We start from the raw sequence: 20,227 nt of genomic DNA on the forward strand, positions 1-20,227 counted from the left end.
ATCTAAATTAGTAGCATAAGTTAAAAGCACCAAAACCATTACATGTAAAATTTTTCTTTATCCAGAAAAAAGAAAGGAAATTTTTGATCTCTTAAACAGGTTAAAAAATAGAATCAGTTCTAAAGTTCTTTGCCCTAGAAAATTGAAAAGTATTACAAAGCGATCATCAGAGGGATAATTTTCTGTCAATTATACACTGTGAATGATTATAGATTAATATTCGATTGGCACTTAATGCAGTTATTTACAATAAATATTTTCTTTGAAAATGAGAGTTACTGAAAATCCGTAGTGCGATTATGCTTTATAAAAAGTAACAGTCCCTTTCTTCACTATTTTCAGATAAATAACTTAAAATATATTTTTATATCGGCATAAATAGAAATTATGAAAGAAGGAAAAGAGAAAAAAAAGAAAGTAATTTATCAAGGAACTAGGTGTTAATTCATTTATTTTTTTTCCAAATTAACTGCAGCTTAATTATATATGGTGTTAGTAATACATCATATCAACTTTTACTTTAACCCAAAAATCTTACATTTCCGAACTTCTTGTTTAGAAGTCATACAGTTCTAGTTTTTCTTTTACTCGAATTTGATAGTAATAACCCTTACTGCGACTTATTTTAGTTCCACGAAACTCTTCTTTATAATAAAAGTAGAAGCAATGAGGCAAGTTTCGAAACTTCCTATCATTTTTCGCGAGGAATTTTGAACGAAAGGAAAAAATTCTCGCATCTCGAAAACTGAAGCTTTAATGATTTGAGAAGTAAATGCACTGACAAGGCATAAAACAAAAATATTCTGTTCAAAAGAAAATACATTTATTCTGGAGAAGGAGTTGTCACTGAAACCGCAACTTTTCAGCAGGCATTTCGAAGCATACTATCACGAAGATTTTTCATTGGCAGAAATGACTCTCGGTAATCTCAAAAATCTCAAACTTTAATAAAAGTAATTTGGGAAGGCAGTTGAATAGGCTTACCTTATAATTTTCACGCATATTCTCTAAAATAAACTCTATATTTTTATACGCAAGTTGTTTTATTTTAGTTCTACATATGTTACAGCTAAGACGAAAGTAATGAAATATTTAAGTTCTAATTTTAACAGTATACATGTAATTTACCTAAAAGTCTAAAATTGCTAAACATTCAAAAATTGAATATGTTCAATTATCACGTTGCTGATTATTCTTTCAAATTATGCCAATATTTTAGTCACCAAGAAGTTATTTTTTAATTTTAATATTTAACAGTATTAAATAATTAATAGGTAACTTTTAGAGACATCCAGTTGTTTAGAAGAGGGAGAGATGACAAATGAGCAACGCCTTCACCGGGACTCGAACCACGGACCTCTCGAATACACGCCGAGCGTGCTGACCACTACACTACGAAGGCATGCTAAGAAGGTTGTCACCTTATAACTTGAACAAACGGCATGTGGCTGCTATTGAATCTTATCCTGGATTTTCAAATCATATACTTACATTGACTAGAAAGCTGTCATAAAACACGAGAAGTTACCAAATGTCCCAAATTCCATATAATGCATTCGAGAGGCTCAGGGCTCGACTAACGGAGAGGGCATTGCACAGTTTTCACGACTCCTGCTTCGAAAAAACCTAATAACTCTGCAGCATAATCATTGGTATGATGATGCCTTCAAAAATCCTACGGAAACTAGAAATCTCTTATTTTCATAACAAGCATAGAAAAATCATTTTTCACTGAAAATTAATATTTGGAGTTAAGGTATTTAAACACTCTAGAAATATTAGTGTTAATTCGGAAATATTTATTCACATATACTATTACTGAACAACTTTTCACCCTTGCTTATTTCAATAAAAAATTACCTTTCAACAAAAATTAAAGCAGGGATATTAAACGGTTTAAATTTCACTTTTTAATAGCTTAAATACTATTTGCAAGCTCCAAATAAATTTAAAATCAAAAAACTGTATTGTATTAGGTATACAAATCAAGTATTCTAGTTTATGTTTGCTATTTTCCCTCTGATACATCACATTTTTGGAACGATAACTTATCGATTAATGATCTGGGATTACATTTTTGATTTAAAGCACCTTTTTATTGAGCTTATATTTTTATCGAAACATTGCTCGCGTTTATTACTTATGTTATTAACGCCCTGTGGGAAAAAATTAAGTTTGGAAACCAGAAGTAATCAAGGCATGATAGTCAGGTGAACGAGCAGATCAATACACCGAACGACGAAGCCTTGTAAGCCACCACCAATTGTAGACCAATGTAGCATCTAATGTAGTTATGATTATGACGGCTAAAATGGCCGTAGCTATATCGTATTGGATCCACAATGAAGTTGGCATTAATGTAGAAAACAGTTTGTCATCCAAAATTTATGACAACAAAAGTTTCCGAAAAATCAAATAGTTGCTATCGCTTAGATTAAAAGACAACATGTAAAGCCCGATGGGGTTGTAGAGACATTAGGTTATTTTTTTAAAGCAGGAGTGATGAAAAATGAGTAACGCTCTCGCCGGAAATCGAACCATGGACCTCTGGAATACGCACTCAGCGTTCAGTCCACTACACTACGAAGGCATGCTAAGAAGGTGGGAGAAATACGTTATATACTCCCCTTTTTAAAGGGCGACTGGGGTTTTTAGGGGACCCAGTCGCCAAATCCTAGGTGTGGAGGATCATCATCCACCACCCTTTTTAGTTCAGGAGCCACTGAAGAGACATTAGGATTTTTTGGAAGCAGGAAAAGTGAAAAATGAGCAACGCCCTCGCCGGGAATCGAACCATATACAATGTCTTCTAGTAATTTAGCAGATGGTGGTAAACATGCCAGACGGTTATATTGAGAGATTATAAGTATTGACGTATTGTGACTACTTTACTTTACTACTATTGTTATTTCGACATTAGAAGAACAGCTTTTGTGTTCCATTTTTGCCACTGTTACGTTACTTCACCTTACCAAAGTGTTTTTCATCCACATAGTCTGGTAAATATTACCAATTTATGAGGTACGTTTCATTGTCCCTGTCAAACTGCTGAACCTCGAAGGCGTGGCCATTCGAAGTTTCATAAACCGCGTCCTTTCTCTTTCAAGATAAAATAGTCCATTCCTTTAATAATCGACGAAACAAAGAGTAAACGTACTTCTATTCATATCTTTATTCGGCATTTTAATTATAGCTATAACTGAATAATTTGTAATAATCCTAATTCACAGGATTCAAAATATGCCTAACTAATAATATGCCATAATATGCCTTTTTAAGAGCTTTTGTATCGTGATTGTAATTTATTAATTATGATTCTGATACGATTCCATACATTACGTAATATAATGTAGAATAATCTTTGTGCCCCATCTACTATGAGTTCCCCTTATAATAATCCTGGTCTTTTTTTTTTATTTATTTATTTAATATATTTTAGATCACGTAATTTACTTTGTAATTAAAGTGCAATGGTTTTGATTACTAATAACTTTATCAACTAATTAAAGACAAAGTAGGTTAAGTAATTTAGCAATAACTATTTAACCTACTTTGTCTACAGCAATAATAATGCTGTAAACCTGATCTGAAATATCTTTATAACAATTTTAAAATTAGGAACTGTATTTTTATGAAAGAATAAATGAAATCTGAATTGAGTCAAAAATGAAATCTGAATTGAGTGATAGCATTACTTAAAACTTAAGTGAATAACTTACACTGCTGGCCATTAAAATTGCAGCCCCATGAACGAAAGCAAATAGAAAGAAGATATCTATTGTACTCAAACAGTATGGCATGAAGACAAAATGATTAAATTTGTAAGCAGTTTGGGGGTTTACAGGGGTGCGAAATTAGTAAAAACAGCTACCACTCTTGGCAGCTAAAATGGCTCTTACCCAGTCAAGCATGGAGACAAACTGGGCTTGGAGACAAAAACGGGCAAACCATTCCATGCTGCTTTAAATCTATGACACACTTCATCTACCGTATTAGTTGGAGGAGAGTGCCAGGCCAGTATCTCAGCAACCCATAACCAGAGGTTTTCAGTGGGTGACAGATGTGTGGACCGTGCAGGCCAGGGCAGCAATCGAATACCCTGTGTATCGAGGGAGGTCAGAGCACGATGTGCAACATGTGGTCTTGCATTATCTTGTTGCAAGATGGCGTTTGGCAGGCCTCGAAGATAGGGCACAACGACTGGCCATACGATGTCAGAAAAGTAACTATCTGCGTTTAAATTATCGTCGATCCGAACTAGAGATGTACGTTTCGTGTACCCAATGGCTACCCAAGCCATCACACCAGGCACACGGTCCCTAGGCTGATATCTAATGCAAGGAGGCGACGTACTGTATCCTCTGAGCCTCCAGTCACGTATACGGCCATCAGTCCGGCACGCATAACCGGGACCCGTCTGAAAAGACGACATTGTGACACTCCTGTAATCCAGGTTTGTCGTTCGGCGCACCAGATTCGCCGTTCCTCTCTATGCTGCATTGTCAAGGGAAACCGGGTCGCCGTGCTCATTTTTCACGCTGCTGCAAACTCCGATGCATCGTAAGAGCGGATACTAAGAGTGCTGCAAATATGTTTACTTCCTGACCAATGGCCCATGATGTGGTCGTACGGTTTCGCAGGGCTGACTTCACAGTATGTTTGTTCTCTCGGGCATTAGTCATAGAAGGGCGTTGAGATCCTGCATACCGTTCAATATGACCCTGAGCAAACCATTGATTCCATATTCGCATGACAGTGATTGGGTATCGACCAGTGCGACGGGCGATATCACAGAACGATAATTTTACACTCATGATAGGCATCGATCCTGCTTCTATCGTATTCCGACATTTGCTGGTAAGTATTTCTTTTTCTTATTCGAGGCATAGCACTATATTCTGAGTAAACTCCGAGCTTACAAAGCGCTTTCCGAATGAGAAATCCACTAGACATCTCCCTCCTGCGTCGTCTCAATACGCTGAAATAGTTATCATTTACACACCCCAACCTCTTCTTCTTTTCATGCGATTTTGACTTTCGTCAGAGCATTTCTTCCTGGTGTTGCAATTTTAATGGCCAGCAGTGTATTTTGAATCAGAACCTGGACTCGTTAATAGATATATTGAACACTACTTTTTAACATTAAGGACAATATCTGCACTTTTTTTGTTGCAAAACTCATGTTTTGACAATGCCCATTCTTTTAGAATCAATTAAGGGGAACTAAATTTTTGAAAGATAAAATTGTGATCATACGTCATAATATAGATTTGCCCGAAAATTCTTAGTGCTACGAGACATATATGAAGTTTATTGCTGGAAATTCAAATATAAAGTATGAATAAATTGCCCAATGAACAAATAAAATCCGTTATCATCGATTGTAATCAAAACCTCTAGAGGAAATCATTGAAAACTTTAAATGTAAAAACAATGTCGAAAGTAAAACAGATGTATTTCGAGAGCGAAAAACGCGAGCTGGAATTTTTCCAAACTACTCACTCGGGCATCAGTGTGAATTTTACGCCTAAACATTTTCAATTTTTCCAATTCTAACTCAGTATAATTCCGTAGTATAACTTTAAAAATAAAATTAAATAACATATGTGTATAAGCATTAGGTTATTTTCAAGCAGAAGACATGAGCAATGCCCTCGCCGAGACTCGAACCTGGATCTCTCGAATACGCGCAGTGTTACCGTTACACCACGAATATATGCTGGTAGGAGGGAGAAATAACTTGTATATGTTAAATCTTTTTTGCAACAGCTGCAGATGTCGTCAGTAAATTGTAAATTTTACCAACACGGGAGGAAAGAAAAAAAAATCATATGAGGAATGAAAACTTGTAAAAACCGTGCACTGCGTAAGTTGTGCCGCAGTCTATTTTTTGAAAGGTTAATTAAATTTAAAAATTCAAAACTGAAACAAGCTAGCATTGCAGTCAAGTTTCTTATACTTCTTCTTTATTTGCAAAATTTAACTCAAAATTTGCATGAAAGCTTAAACTAAACTTCATTTTGTAATGAATAACATAAGCTACTTCTAGGATTAAACAAAATTATTCCTTGTACTAAATTTTAAAGATAGTCTATAGCATTAAACAGAAATCTTAGATTGAATTTTAATTTTTAAAGAATATTTGAAAATTAAAATTTTTGGCATATAGGTTTTAAAATATTATCTTCCTAGACTTTCTTTTAAACTTTTGTTAATAGAATTTGCAGAGGAAAAACTGCTTACAAAACACTGCTCTTAAGAAAACGGAAAAACCATAAGCATTCCATGCAGCTTAAGCCTGCTAAAATTTGGAAAAGGCTAAGACTGGAAATAATGGTTATAATAACAATGGTTGTTCCTATTCAGTTTTATATTAACATTTTCATTTCTGATGACACTGAGGTAACTATTATTTAGATTAAATTGATTAATATTCCTTCTAATATCAGCAATATTAGGTTCCAATTTTAATGAAATTTCACAATCGTCTAAATGAAATCCCAGAGAATTAATAACGGTATTATAATCAAAGCAGAGTTCCGCCTAGGCCTCCTGGTCATGTCACACAATATGAAATTCCCTAATTTTATTCCAAGTATGATGAGAGAGAACAAGATAATAAGGAGGAGCAGAACAGCTTTGTTCAATTATAATATTTAATGCATAATTACCATGACTTATTCTTCCCTACAAATTTCCATATTTTGCTGTCATGTGCATGAAATGTTTGCCCTCATTATGTTACTTTTTCATTTGGATTCTTTTGCCATTTCTATGTTTACCGTTTTTTATTGCAATATATCACCGTCATTAAAGAGAATGTTTTACATTCAGTAGCAAATTAACAATTGCTTAACAAAGAAAACAATTATTAAAATATTGCAAAAGTACTTTAAAAAGGAAAAATTCGTAATAATTTATGCTAATGATATTCTTCACATTTTAGAGAATTATTTTAATTTTGTTCGGCATAAAACTCAAACTAAGAAAGTTTACAATGAGTTGAAATTTTAGACAATTTCCTCTAAACAAAATGAGAAAGCCAAATTAGCTTATAGCAGATACTTTCATGCGCTTGCATTATCTTACTCCACGTAAATAAAGGAGCCACATTATCTTAGCTATTATTGATATGGTCTTCTGAAACTCGGTTTAGAATTTGACTAAACCTTATTCAAAGCCTGCATCCTTCAGTTGCTAGTGGTGATAAATGTTTCGCGCCGTTTATTTATTATTCTGTAGCATATTTATTTGTGTCAAGAAACAAACAAATGTTGAATTGCTTCAGATCTGTGGTTCATGCTTTTGGGGGAAAATGATTCAAAAGGGTCTGAGTGAATGATCGCATTAGGAAATAGGGGCTCAGTTTGTTTTATTCTACTTTCGATCCCCGTGCTACCATATTTCTGAAAGCATTCTCCAGTTGTGGCAGCCAAGGCTACGGTTTCGATCCCTCAATCCCTCGTGGGGTCCCGTTTAATCAAGAGCCCCTGTCGCTTGGATTAGCAGTAGCACTCAGTTCCGGCTGTCCGAACCTTCGCTAGCAACAACTGTAGCTCTTCATAATAATTCATATCGCGTTTGAGTATAGGCATCTACCTGCCTCAAGTACTGTAGGAAAAGAGTGACCAACTCTAAGGAGGGCGCAGCTGCAACCGTAAAAGAGGAGGTGGAGAGAAATTGTGATTGGCAATCGATAGTCACGTGTCAGCGTCGTTCTTCTCCTGCCCCCCCTTTCCTGTTTTCCCGCTTTTCCGAGATTGCCGCGCCCTAACTTGGGGCGCTGCGGCAGCCACCATCGTAAATGTGCGCGTTTGTAATAGCGCGCCAGGACACGAAGCTTCCTATCTTAGACTTCCTGAGCCCTGCTTACTCATTTCCATACTATTGATGGGAAGATCCAAAAATTGCCACATTTCCAACTTAGCACTAGACCCGGAATTCAACTCTTTCTCATAACTGTCTCAGATTCTGAAAGCTTTGCTAGTTAACAAAAAATAAGAGCATTAATTTTTTAACAAATGGAATTGGTGGAATTTTTCCATGTTCCCCATTTTAAAAACTTCGAAATATTTCTTTTATATATATATATATATAATGTTGTATGATCTTAAATCCAGATAGTGCGAAAACTCTTTTAAAATAATTCTACTTTTAAAATAATTCACTCTTTTAAAATAATTCACTCTTTTAAAATAATTCACTCTTTTAAAATAATTCTACTTTAATTAATCTTAGGAGATAATATAATCAACTAATCAATACTGTTTAGGAAATAAATTATATATATATTCCTCGATAATAGAATAGAAACCGATGCGATAGTGTTTAATTTTCAACCCTGCACAGACTGAAATCCTTATTGCCACAGATGACGGGATTTTATAAAATTCGGCTACCGAAATATTTAGATATTGGCCTAATTACCGTCATAATAATGTCATAAAAAGTAAAATTAAATATAAGCAAATCATTACAGAATAATGCAAGTATTTTTATCTAATTAAAATTAAATATCAATAAATATCTGCACATAATTATTAATTGCTTAATAATATAAATAATCGATTAAAATTAAGCAAAATGCACTTTTTTTTTTTTTTTTTTTTTTTTTTTCAGCGTACATTTTGGAAAATTCTGTCAATTTCAAGGCAGTCAGCCGTTGATCACTCTTCATCAGGAAAAGAAAATGATCAGGCAAAGTTTCCTCTATTTCTCGAGTAAACACATTTCTGCTGCTGAAGAAGAGTAAAGTGAACCTAAATCACTGTGGAAATTAATGGAATTTAATTAAAAATCTATGCAGTCCAACACGAATTTTTTGTCTGGTTTCTGATTCCACATTGTGTGGTTCTCTTCCAGATTTAAGTAACTGTGTCTAATTACTTGTAAGAGTTTGTAATAAAATTAATTTTACCGGTGTAAAAGAAAGTAGAGCTTAAATTTTTTCAGCAGTTCTCAAAATCCTTTTCTGGACTACAGGAGAAATGAAATAACGTAAATGTTTGAAAAAGGAACTACAAATTTTGAAGGAAATTTTAATTACTCGAATATAAGTATTCTAATTGCCTTTTTAGGCATACCTTATGAAAGAGTACATATTTCAAAAGAATAGGATGAATAAATTTTAGCTTAAAAAAGTTACACCATCTAAATTTACGTAATGCTTACTGAACGCGAGTTGTGATTTTTGATAATTTTCTTCATAAAAAATCGAAACGACTATGAGTTTAAGCAATTTATTTTTAATTTAAAGTATGAAATAGCTAAGCGCATTTTATATCGTTAAAAGTCAGTCTTAATTTTCATATGTTCTCTAATTATTATTAGTTGAAATGACAGATATATACTGCCAATTATAATAAATATTCAGATTTCATTTCATTTATCCATCTGTAAACATCTGAATTATAATACTAATAAAAGACTAGAACTTTTACTCCTAAATTTATTCTCTACTTCAAAATAAGATTAACGCAATGGCATTTCATCAAACAGCAAGAAACGACGAGTGTAAGTACATTTATCGTTACGTCTGCAATATTCTATATAGTGCGCAAACGGACTTGTCTGGGCTTTGCCGTAGTGAATCAAACGCCTTAGAATTAAATTAAATTCGATCTCACTTTACGATGCTACCCTTTGGGAGACTAAAATTTCTAAATGAAATGCTGACATTACATGTGCTAATATATACTGATTCTGCTCCTTCGTGATATGGCATTCAAGAGGCTATGTTTTGAAGGAACAAAATCATATTTCTTTTACAAAAATATTGTAATTTAAAAACGAAATTTGGAGATAATTTTGAGATACAGAACGTGTAGAAATCAGTATCCCAATCATTCTGTCAGATTGGATGGCAATTACGATTAGTTCCAACAGGATTTTACGTGTGATACTGGCTGACTGGCATTGTCGTAAAAGTCTCCCTATAACCATTAAGCAAAGGTTTTTAAGTGATGAGAGATCTGAAGAAAGTTCAGACGAGAGCAGATACCCAACATCCTATGCGTGAAGGAAATGTACAAAAGCTTGGGCAATATGCGGTCTCACATTTTCTTATTGAAAGATGGTAGGCAGGAGCTTTGAAGGTATGGTTCGGTCACGGACTTTAAAACCTCAATATAGTGATGACCGGCCAACGTATTATACATGCGGACTGGAAATCAACGAGATGTTTACTGAAGGGCACACCATACATCGATCCAGATGCTGGATCAGTATGATGATGAAGGATGCAAGCTTTCGGCTTTCCCTCCCCTTGGTGCTTCCGTATGCGAATACGGGTATCACGACAATAAAAGCAAAAGCAGGAACCATCAAAACAGACGACAGCACGTCATTGATGCATCAGTGTATGTCAATGAACGTACACTGTAGGCGCTCATTTCTGCGCTGTGATGTCAAGAAAAGTTGAATTGCTCCTTGCTAACAATCCATGTCGTTGCAGAGTTCATCGTCACTTATTCGTCCACATGTTCGAAAACTCGATCGTCACAAGCTCAGTTTTAGTTTGTTTACCCAAAACTTTCATGACATCGTCTGTGAAATGAGTGTGATACTTATCTGATATCAATGAACAGAGCAAAGATGACCATCTTCTTTTATGGTACAAGTAGAAGTGAGGAGGAACCAGAAACTCACCATTGGCCATAAAGGTATAATGCCACTGTACTAACTGCCCCAATTTAGTTCGAGGACACCCGAGGGATGGTGCGAAGTTTTCCCACCCCTCTTTCCCTAGCACAACTTCTCAAGAGGGCTTTCGGCTGGCAGGGTATTTTGAGTGCTTCCTTGCTGCACAGACACTAACAAACAGCTCTGCCTCCTCCGAGACTCGAGCCCGGGCCCATATTCATGGCAGCCCAGCGTCATTAACCACTTTATGGGCTGTACGACGCTTCTTTAATGCAGCTGAGTGACTGTCTCACAGTTTCCCTCCTCAAGAATAGCAAGATAGTTTATGGTCCAAATCGAGACTGCAGTGAAGTTATGGTTCAAATCGAGACTGCAGTCACTCCGCAGAAGCGGAGTGCCATATCTCGCAGCCGAGTCAGATTGAAATAGATATCAATCGGCGCAAAATCTCTTTAACATGCTTATTGAAACAAAATATTGTCTCTCATATTTTTTCGAATTATATGAAGAATAGCAGGAAACTTCGAAATTTTCTTCTACATACGTAAAAGGTGTTAATAAAAATCGCAGATACGGAAATAACTTGACAGTTTGAATGCAAAAAATTTAGAAAAATGACACTCATCCCAGCTGAAAAAGCGAGGAAAAATTGCATGATCTCGAACAGCTGAGAACGTCTGCGGCTGCAGTTACACTGAATAACAGTGATAGAATAGCCGATGCGATACTAATTTATTGTTCCATAAACGAGTGTGATCTCAGATTTATGAATGCGCCATAAATTTCCGATGTGTAATCCAATAAGATTTCGAGCCGAGATAACCCCACAACAATTAATTATTATAACTTCTGAACACTGGTAGTTTGACTAGTGTTCAAATATTGGCAAATTGGCTGCATGCACGGGTATTTCCCTGCAATGCAATATGCAACATGATTGCAATCCAGTTTTTCTTAGAAAATACTCCATAGAAGTATCCCTTCCTTAATTTAGATAGCCCTAGCTTCTTTTAATTAAATAAAACAATTCCATAAAATAAGTATTTCGCCAATATGCCCTGTGCAGAAAGAGTTTGTTCATGCTTGCTATATATGCCGTCGACTTTGATTTAAAAAAGATTTAAAAACCGCCAACGATAGCTCATTTGGCCTTCCTTCGTATCAAATTTTTCCAGCCCTATCTTAGCGAAGTTCTATGTTTGTAATACATCCCGCCGCTCGCTGAACTTAAAAAAATATCCAACTGGTTGCCAAAACTAGTTGATTTCAGTATACACTGAATACTACGTGGCTAACGCATATGCAATCCCATCTCTGGAAGACTCATTTCACCTAAGTTACAACTAGGCAGAAAGCCCGCTGCGGCATACGTAGGAAAGTGTTTAACGTACTAGTCGATAGTCGATATGCAGAGCATAGTTTGCCAGCTTTCACAACGACTCGACTGAGATTATATAGTTAATTTAAATATCAGGAAAAAAGTATATCCATTAATATGGCTTTTCATCTGGAAATCAGTCCTTCGATCTTGGTTAACGAACTGACATCGCTGCATAGCAACAAAAACATACAAAATTATTTTAATGACAGTTACTGATTGATACACAGATTAATAAAATACATAAGATGAATGCAACTATAAAAACAAAGTAAAACATGATTATATTAAAATACTTTTTAAAATATACTGATTTACATTGAAACCACATTAAATTAAATAGCAGAAACCAGTGTCTCAATATCGAAACAGATTAAAATTGATCATTTTCCAATTAAATGATATAAAGCAATAAGCTAATCCTCGGCTTTCAGAAGTTGATTGTAACATGAGAGAAGTCAATTAAAAAGTGATTTAGAAGGACATCCTCCTTACACTTTCCAGCAGTCTCAAAATATTCCACTCTACGCTTTTCGCTCCTCAACTTATTATTAATCTCGACGTCTCAGAGTCATTGTCATTTATTCAGGACTATCGCTTTATGACAACTTTGGCAACCATGAGAGAAACGAGGCGACTAAGCAGTTCAACAGCAAATTTGGCTGTGATATCTAAACTTTTATTCCTATATGTCCGGGAAACCAACCGTAAAACATTTGGTACCAACGCTCCTTAAGTTCGTATACACCTTCAGAACTTCGACAACTACCGGATTCCGGATGTTGTAAAATATTTCTAAATTTTTTAACGCACTTAACGAGTCAAAATAAATAATGAAATTTGTTCGGCACAGCTGAGCTATGAATAAAAGAACATAATAAACAGCAACCAGCTCGGAGTTGAGGCTATAACAATTATCATGCAATAGTTTTCTCATCATATGATTTTCTATTATGAATGCCATTCCAAAATGATCAGTTGTTTTGTACCCGTCCATATGTATGTGAATTTATCTCTGTCTATGCTAAACAAAAGTTACTTATAGTGTTTCTTTTGTAAAGGTAATTGAAAATATCAAGAAGCCGAATTTGCGCATCTTCCCAAGGTGGGATTTAAAAATGCTTTTTTGACTGAGTATTATACATCAGATATGCAGTATTCATCAACTAGTGGGCGAACTCCTAAAGAGAAAGAAAGACTACAAGGTGATCGTGCTTCATATAAGAGATCACACATGTCATCAAGCAAAACAACCTGATAAGGATGATCAGGATTGTGAATAATGTATTGAAAGAATGTTGGAGAGACAGCTGTTCAGTCTTAACTTGAGTGATGGCTCGTAACAATCCACATACAGACTCTGAACTTCAGATGTTCTGAAAACACCAGAACAAATCCGCATGGCCTGATGATAAACGAGATCCAGTTTCAATAAAAATAAAAAATATTACAATATTCGATACATCTAATTTCAACCACCTAACTTAAAGAATGGAATCACACCTCAATGGCTTGTACACAATTTATAAGGTATTTCTCCCGTCTTCCTAGCGTGCCTTCGTGGTGTAGCGATTCTGCACGCTGGGGAGGTATTCCAGAGATCCATGGTGCAATTCCCGGAGAAGGCGGTTGCTAATTTTTCAAGCTTTCTTGCTATTAAAAAATACCTAATGTCTCTACAAACTGCCAACCAAGACATCAGAGATAACGGTGTCATCATTATCCGTCATGCTTTCTTAGTAGAGTTACACAAGTTTCTCTCCATTGTCATAACTAGTAGTATATTGACCACAAAGCCTATGAGTTCTATTAAATTTGCAATGAAATCAGCAAACCTATACCCATTCTGAATAACAGTCACACATACCTAAGTGTACATTCAGATGTGTCGCAAAGAAAAGGAATATATTTTAAACCTAATATAAGATAAACGAGAACTCGAAACCATATGGTATAAATATTTTTCAAGATTTCAGTACAATAGGACGAATAGAATGTATTTGAAATATGATGAAGTTAATCTACTGTTTTTATCAATTCTTGCTCAACATTTAAATTCTCGTTTGTGTGACAATTTTAACCTGTGTAAAATACTTTGATATAGGTGCCCATGAAGCATCTTTCAACATTTCTTCCATATGCTGTCTAGCGCTATTCGAGCATCTTAAAATACTTTTAGGAAAATATAATCCTCTGAAATTTCTCAGTATTAAAGCTCTTGGCCCCCTTTCTTTTTGGAGTAGGACTTCCCTTCCTGAATTTCATTCCTTATAAGGAATTCACTTAAAATATGCAGAAATTTGTCACATGCTTAACAGATTTTCCAAATTAAAATCATCTTTTATAATTTTAAATACTTTCGCTCTTCCAACGGCATTTTAAGTGTGATAAATTAGATAGACAGTGACACAATTTCAATTATTCATTTCTCGGGGTATTTCTTGAATGCTGTGAAGGTCATATTTTATTTCAAAAATGAGCATGCACAATGCAAAATACTGAACGATTAAACAAAGATATCAAATTTGCATCATTTGTCTCAACTTTAGGTAAGATACCTTTTTATTTTTTCATTCGCTTATGAAACCTTTAATCTTATATTTTGATTAAATGAAAGGTTTTTACTTATCGAAAAGGTTACTATCACGTTCTTTATTTAACGATTGCAAAATCTGGTCAGGTTCTTCTGGTATAACCTCTCGTCCAAAGTTTTAAGGAGAAGTCAATCAATTTAAGTCGCACAGCTTTATAATTAGATATAACAAACAGTATTTCTTGCACAGGGATTAGAAAATTAGAAGAGAGGGATTCTTATCTTCTTATCTGAACCTTAGCTTGAATCACGTGCAATGCAATTTTAGATCAATAAACATAGCATAACTTTTCTGAATTCAGGTCAAATAACAGAACTTTCACGATTAACGCAATGTGTAATTCAGAAACACTTGGAGCAAAGATTCTATAAGGTTGTATTTGATATGAATTGGAACTTCAGTCCTAAAACCTTACTAGACAGGTAGACAGTTATCTCTTTGTCTGAAGCGGTAAAGACTCGGAAGGATTTTTATTAAACAGAACTTTGAATATAAGGGCCATGACTTTGGGCTATAAACAACCAGTACCTTGTAGCGAGGTAAATTAAACGGTAACAGTCATATAAAATTCAAACGCTGATAAGAAGTCTAAGACTGCACACAGACAAAAACTTAAGCTATGGGCTGCCTGAACCTAACATTATTTCTCGTGAGTTTAAAGTATTAATCGGTTGTGGGAGATCTGCAAACCCGGTATAATTGCTTTTAGCTAGAGCTGGGATAATTCTAACAAGGTTATGCGAGTGCCAGGAACTCTCTTTCTCATCCCATAGCCTCAACTGACATATAATACAAGCTAATTTGCATTCCGATGAGGAATGCGGAAAGACGATGTAAGCAAAGATAAAAAATCATAATAACTGGTTAGTTTAAATTTTAAACATTACAAGTTTAAAGCTCTAAAAACATTCGAATTAAACTTATCCTTACACTGGAGAATCCATGCAACAACACTAAGCTAGTTTTATGATTACTACTACTACAATTTGAAACATTTTATTGTCTTTCGGGATAGCATGCACGTAGTGGGTTATTTTAGATGTTAAGTATAGTAGAAAATGAGGAAATGTTTAATACACAAAAAAAAGGATATCTTTCGCAAGAACTCTGAAATGAAATAACATGCTTATAACTATTCACTTGGATGAGTTCTTTTACTAAGCAGTTTTTGTTATTTTTATTGTTGTCTATTCCTATTATTTTTTTTTCTGGTTTTTATCTTTAGACGATCTATTTTTTAGCCAAGTGTAGTTGATGTGTTTGAAGAACAGCATCAAAATTATTCTGACAAATATTATGAAAACAGGAGGGAAACATTTTATTATAAAAGAAAAGATTCAATTATACATTATTTTTGTTTAGGACAACACAACGTCGCTTTATTACAAATCTCCATTACTTAATATTAAAATGCGACCTCGTGCAAAGAATTTTACACTCTTAAAAGTGTATTTTTTCATTAATTTTCTCCTAAAATTAAAAATATATTCTTTCAATAAGGCAAAATACGAAATGCAGTCAGATTTTCTGATAACATCCTCCATGAATTCCACTAGTGGACGAGTAGTTAAAACCACTAAATACTTGTAATTTGACATGAGTTCAAACTCAGGCCAACGGGCTAACTGCATGATGGGTTTCCTTCGCCATGTGTAACGTAACTGCAACAAATAATAAAATGCATGGCCTTTCTTCTTTTCTATTTACGAAGCACTTCAGCTTACACGTGTAGAACTGTAACTCCTTTTGCAAATAATAGCACTGAAGCACGTTGGAAATGTTCTTTTACATGCCATTGTGAATATTATTTCAAATGTGAAACGTTTGAAAAATATAAAATTACGTATTTATGTTATGGAAATATTAGAAATTTGTTAAATTAAACTATGAAATTTTGCGCTTATATTACGAAAATATTACAAATTCATTCGTTCTAAAACATATCTTTAGCGGCCACTATTGGTTTCTTTCCAAAACAGTATTCAGCAGCTGCATCATTTCTTTCTCTATTTCATTGGACACTGCCCTATTTATATTAGCCTTTTGATTTCTACTATCTTAAAATTTTTACCTAAACATAAATTAAACACGAGCCTATTTCTGCTGGAAAGTCCTCCATGAAAGCATCCCCGCCTATGATATGTAAACTTGCGCCCTCTGCCGTATTGAAAAACCAGCCCAGTGACATGAGAAGTCTAATTTCAAAGGACTCTTTTCACCTGCAAAGGAGACTTAAAATTCTGCATAAATTTATTTTGCCTGTTTCAAATTCTTTGAAACAAAAGGAAACTTGCTGTACTAGTTTCTCTAAAGAAATAACAAAGAGTTTTCTATAAAATCGAGAAGTTCATTCGGAATGCTATGTTTTCTTCTGAGCCATATAAGACTAATATTTGATTTAGATGCACCACAGAACGTCTTTCCACTCTGGTTTTGAGTAGACTTTTATTGATGATTTGTAAGAGAAATCTTCATAACGAATTAATATCAGAATACTTATTCTTCCTGCTGATATGGTATTTAATAAAGGTGAAGCTGCTACATTTGGTAATCTGTCAAAGCAAATAAAGCACGCAAAAGATTTTGGCTTGAATCAGATTCTGTTTTCTTGTTACCAGGGATTATGAGTTGTCTGTTTTCTTTACGAACATAAAATTATTATTTAACTGAAATGTGCAAATCTGCTATGAATCTTGGGCTTATTAATTTATTGTTTTTTAATCACGCAATACAAATTGTTTCTAAATACTTCTAATTTATCTTTGCAGAACTAGTAAAGTATTTTTATTTTATTTTATTTGGGATTTTGGGATTTCATTTTTTAAATTATTGTTGGATCTAGAAAGATTACATGTATACCCAAATTTAATGTGTCCACTCTAGTGGCATGTTCTAGTGGCGAGTTTAATGGCAGTTTTAAAATATTATTAAAAGGTAGCCTTAAAACATATGTTGTTTTGCTGGTGGAACAGCATTTTATTTTGAAATATTATACATTCTCTTTGATTTCCCTAACTGGTTTTCGAATTAAGTATATGAAACTTAAATTTCAGGCTGTCTACATTACTATTCTGTTAATTGATTACTTACTTGATTGCCGTGGACGTATGCAGTACTCGTTACCCTCCGTTCTATGAGCCGACAAGCTTAGACACTGCTTAATATATGTTGATGATTTCACTAGAAATTAACCTACTGTGGGGTTGAGTGTTTGAAAATTAATTTTCTCGAGTTAGAAATTTAAAGTGGAAGACAAAAATAGGCATTTTGTAGTTTACTAGTTCTACAGTTTAGTCTAATTCTATGGCAATATACATAATTAAATCATACTAATTTAAATAATTATACGCCATCCAACGGAAATTATTCTTTTGTTTGTTTCCTGTTGTAATTTCGGATTGCTGTATAGAATTCAAGTAAATTTTCCCTACTGCTTTTTTTATTTATATAAATAGGTCTCAATTAAACAAAGCTGTTTTATTGTAACATCGTAAAAAATGCATTCCACTTTTATACTCTCACTGAAATCAAAGAGGGGATAACCCCGAGGATAGGCGGCAGTTATCGGCTATGGGGGAAGATTTTACCGTATGAACATCCTAAGGGGCTATGACATGTTCGAAGTCGGGGGAACAGCTGTCGCCCTTCTGCGCCCTGGTAGCTATTGTCACCAGTCCATCACAGTACAATGGAAGACGAGGATTCTGGTGAAACGGAATTGCCAAATTCATGGCAAAGCACGAACTGTCGAGGACGAATACTATCTTTCTCGGATCAAAGAAATAGTGTGAATAACTGCCTTTTTATTTATTCATATTTAGTTTTTTTCCATTTACTTTACCGCGCTACAATGTTTTTATTCGCAAAATTTCGAACTGTGAAATAGCAAAAAATGTAAAATTTTTTTTTTAAAGGCAGTTACATTAAATTAATGTTTTCACAATTGCTAAGATTTTCCTGAGATGATATACATGCAATTTTATCTGCTTTCATTCTTTTCACCCCTTGAGTATCCTGAATGCATTACGAGCATTTCTTACTACTCCTCTCCTTTTACGAAAGTCATCTTGTTTGTTAACTGTCATTCTTATCCAAGCGAGTCCTAATAAGCTGTACAAAACAGCCAGCTGAAATCTAAATCGTAGAAACTTTAAAGCGTATTTACATGGGGACAACAAAGCATAATATATTTGCTGTAAAACTACTTAACTATTTCCCTGGGAACTTTTTTATTTGCTTTCATTCGGTGACACTAATTCTAGTTCTCGCAGTACGACTTCATTAAATAATATTCCAAGTATTTACAGTTGAATGATAAAGTCCAATATAAACTGTCAAAATGCTATATACACCATGCAAAGCAGTAATATCATATGCAATCTCATAAGATGTTGAAACTGACATTGGATTTAATTATAATAATTTCCTACGAATTTTAAAGCATTTGTGCTTATGTTATGCCACAGAGAGGAAAATATCATTGTAAATGAGTCTGACGCAAATCAGAAGGTAATATACCTCAAATCACCGTTTCTCTTGAACTGCTGGAGTGTGTACATCTGGTTCTGTTACGTGTATACAACATTTAGATGGAAAACATTTCAACCAGTGAAAAAAAAAAAGATGGCTGTATTCCATTGATGAATCATTCTTCCTATGGCGAACTGCATTTTCTTCAATCTTTTCACATTCACAGAAATTTGTCTCGTTTAGTTAATGACTTTAATTCTTGTCCAGTCCTTCCTAACGCTTTTTAAAATTTTATAAACTTAATTCTTAAAGTTTCGTTACTATTTCTGCGGACAGATGGCGCTAGCTTCGTTCACTTTATTGTGCGCGCTTCTCTTATTTCCAATTGAAGAGCGCTAGAAAGTAATTGCTAGATCCATTTATAGCAAAGGAGACATACCCGACCAAATAAAAATACTTTCAGAGCCCTCTAAAGGAAAATTTAAAATGTTATCTCACATAAATTTGCAACAAAACGAAACAGAAAAAAGATCAGTTAGAAAACTGCACAAACTCAGCAAATTTATTTAGAAGAATTCATGCAGATGTAAGATTAAAATCAGGAAAAAAAACAACGTTAGACTGGCATTTACGAAATCAGTATAAGATTGCTTTTTTGCCTAATTACTTAATTACTATCAAATATCAATCAGCATTTAGAAATTCACTATTACGCAGTATTTATCAGATATATGTCATCGATTATGAACTGACTTTTTGAATGCACTACGCTGATAAACGCTTTGTTACAGATGAATATTTTATATTGCCTGATGTTATTTCTGTCGTACCCTATGAATTCCATCAAAACTTTACATGGACTGTAAAATTACGTACCCCAAGCTTGGAACGGCAAAACCATATTCCAAGAAAGTCTATAGAAGTCACTCTAATATCCAAACATCTCTGCCCGGAGTAGTGCTTCCCATCTTCTTCACGCCACGAAGTATGTTGGAAATTATTTTGTCAGATGGATGCAGAGCGGAACAAAAAGACAGGAATAACGTCTAAAAGCACTTCTTGCACTATATTACCCATATAATGGTAGCACAATCTCACAATCTCGGTAAGGAGAAATAAACATCAGCTGATTTCAAGTCATTTA

General features: G+C 34.4%; 1 protein-coding gene and 1 non-coding gene across 2 annotated transcripts in view; both read right to left on the bottom strand.

Moving 5' to 3' along the window:
* The window catches only part of LOC118200394 (uncharacterized), a 250,507-nt gene that overhangs the window by 108,258 nt on the left and 122,022 nt on the right, over positions 1-20,227 (bottom strand). The window lies entirely within an intron of this gene.
* On the bottom strand, positions 1,330-1,402 carry TRNAT-UGU (transfer RNA threonine (anticodon UGU)). The gene has a single exon. It is a non-coding gene; the product is annotated as a tRNA-Thr (tRNA).

This window comes from Stegodyphus dumicola, chromosome X1 (genome assembly GCF_044657685.1).
Source record: "Stegodyphus dumicola isolate Sdum_Otavi_A_Nest chromosome X1, ASM4465768v1".
NCBI classification, from domain to species: Eukaryota; Metazoa; Arthropoda; class Arachnida; order Araneae; family Eresidae; genus Stegodyphus; species Stegodyphus dumicola.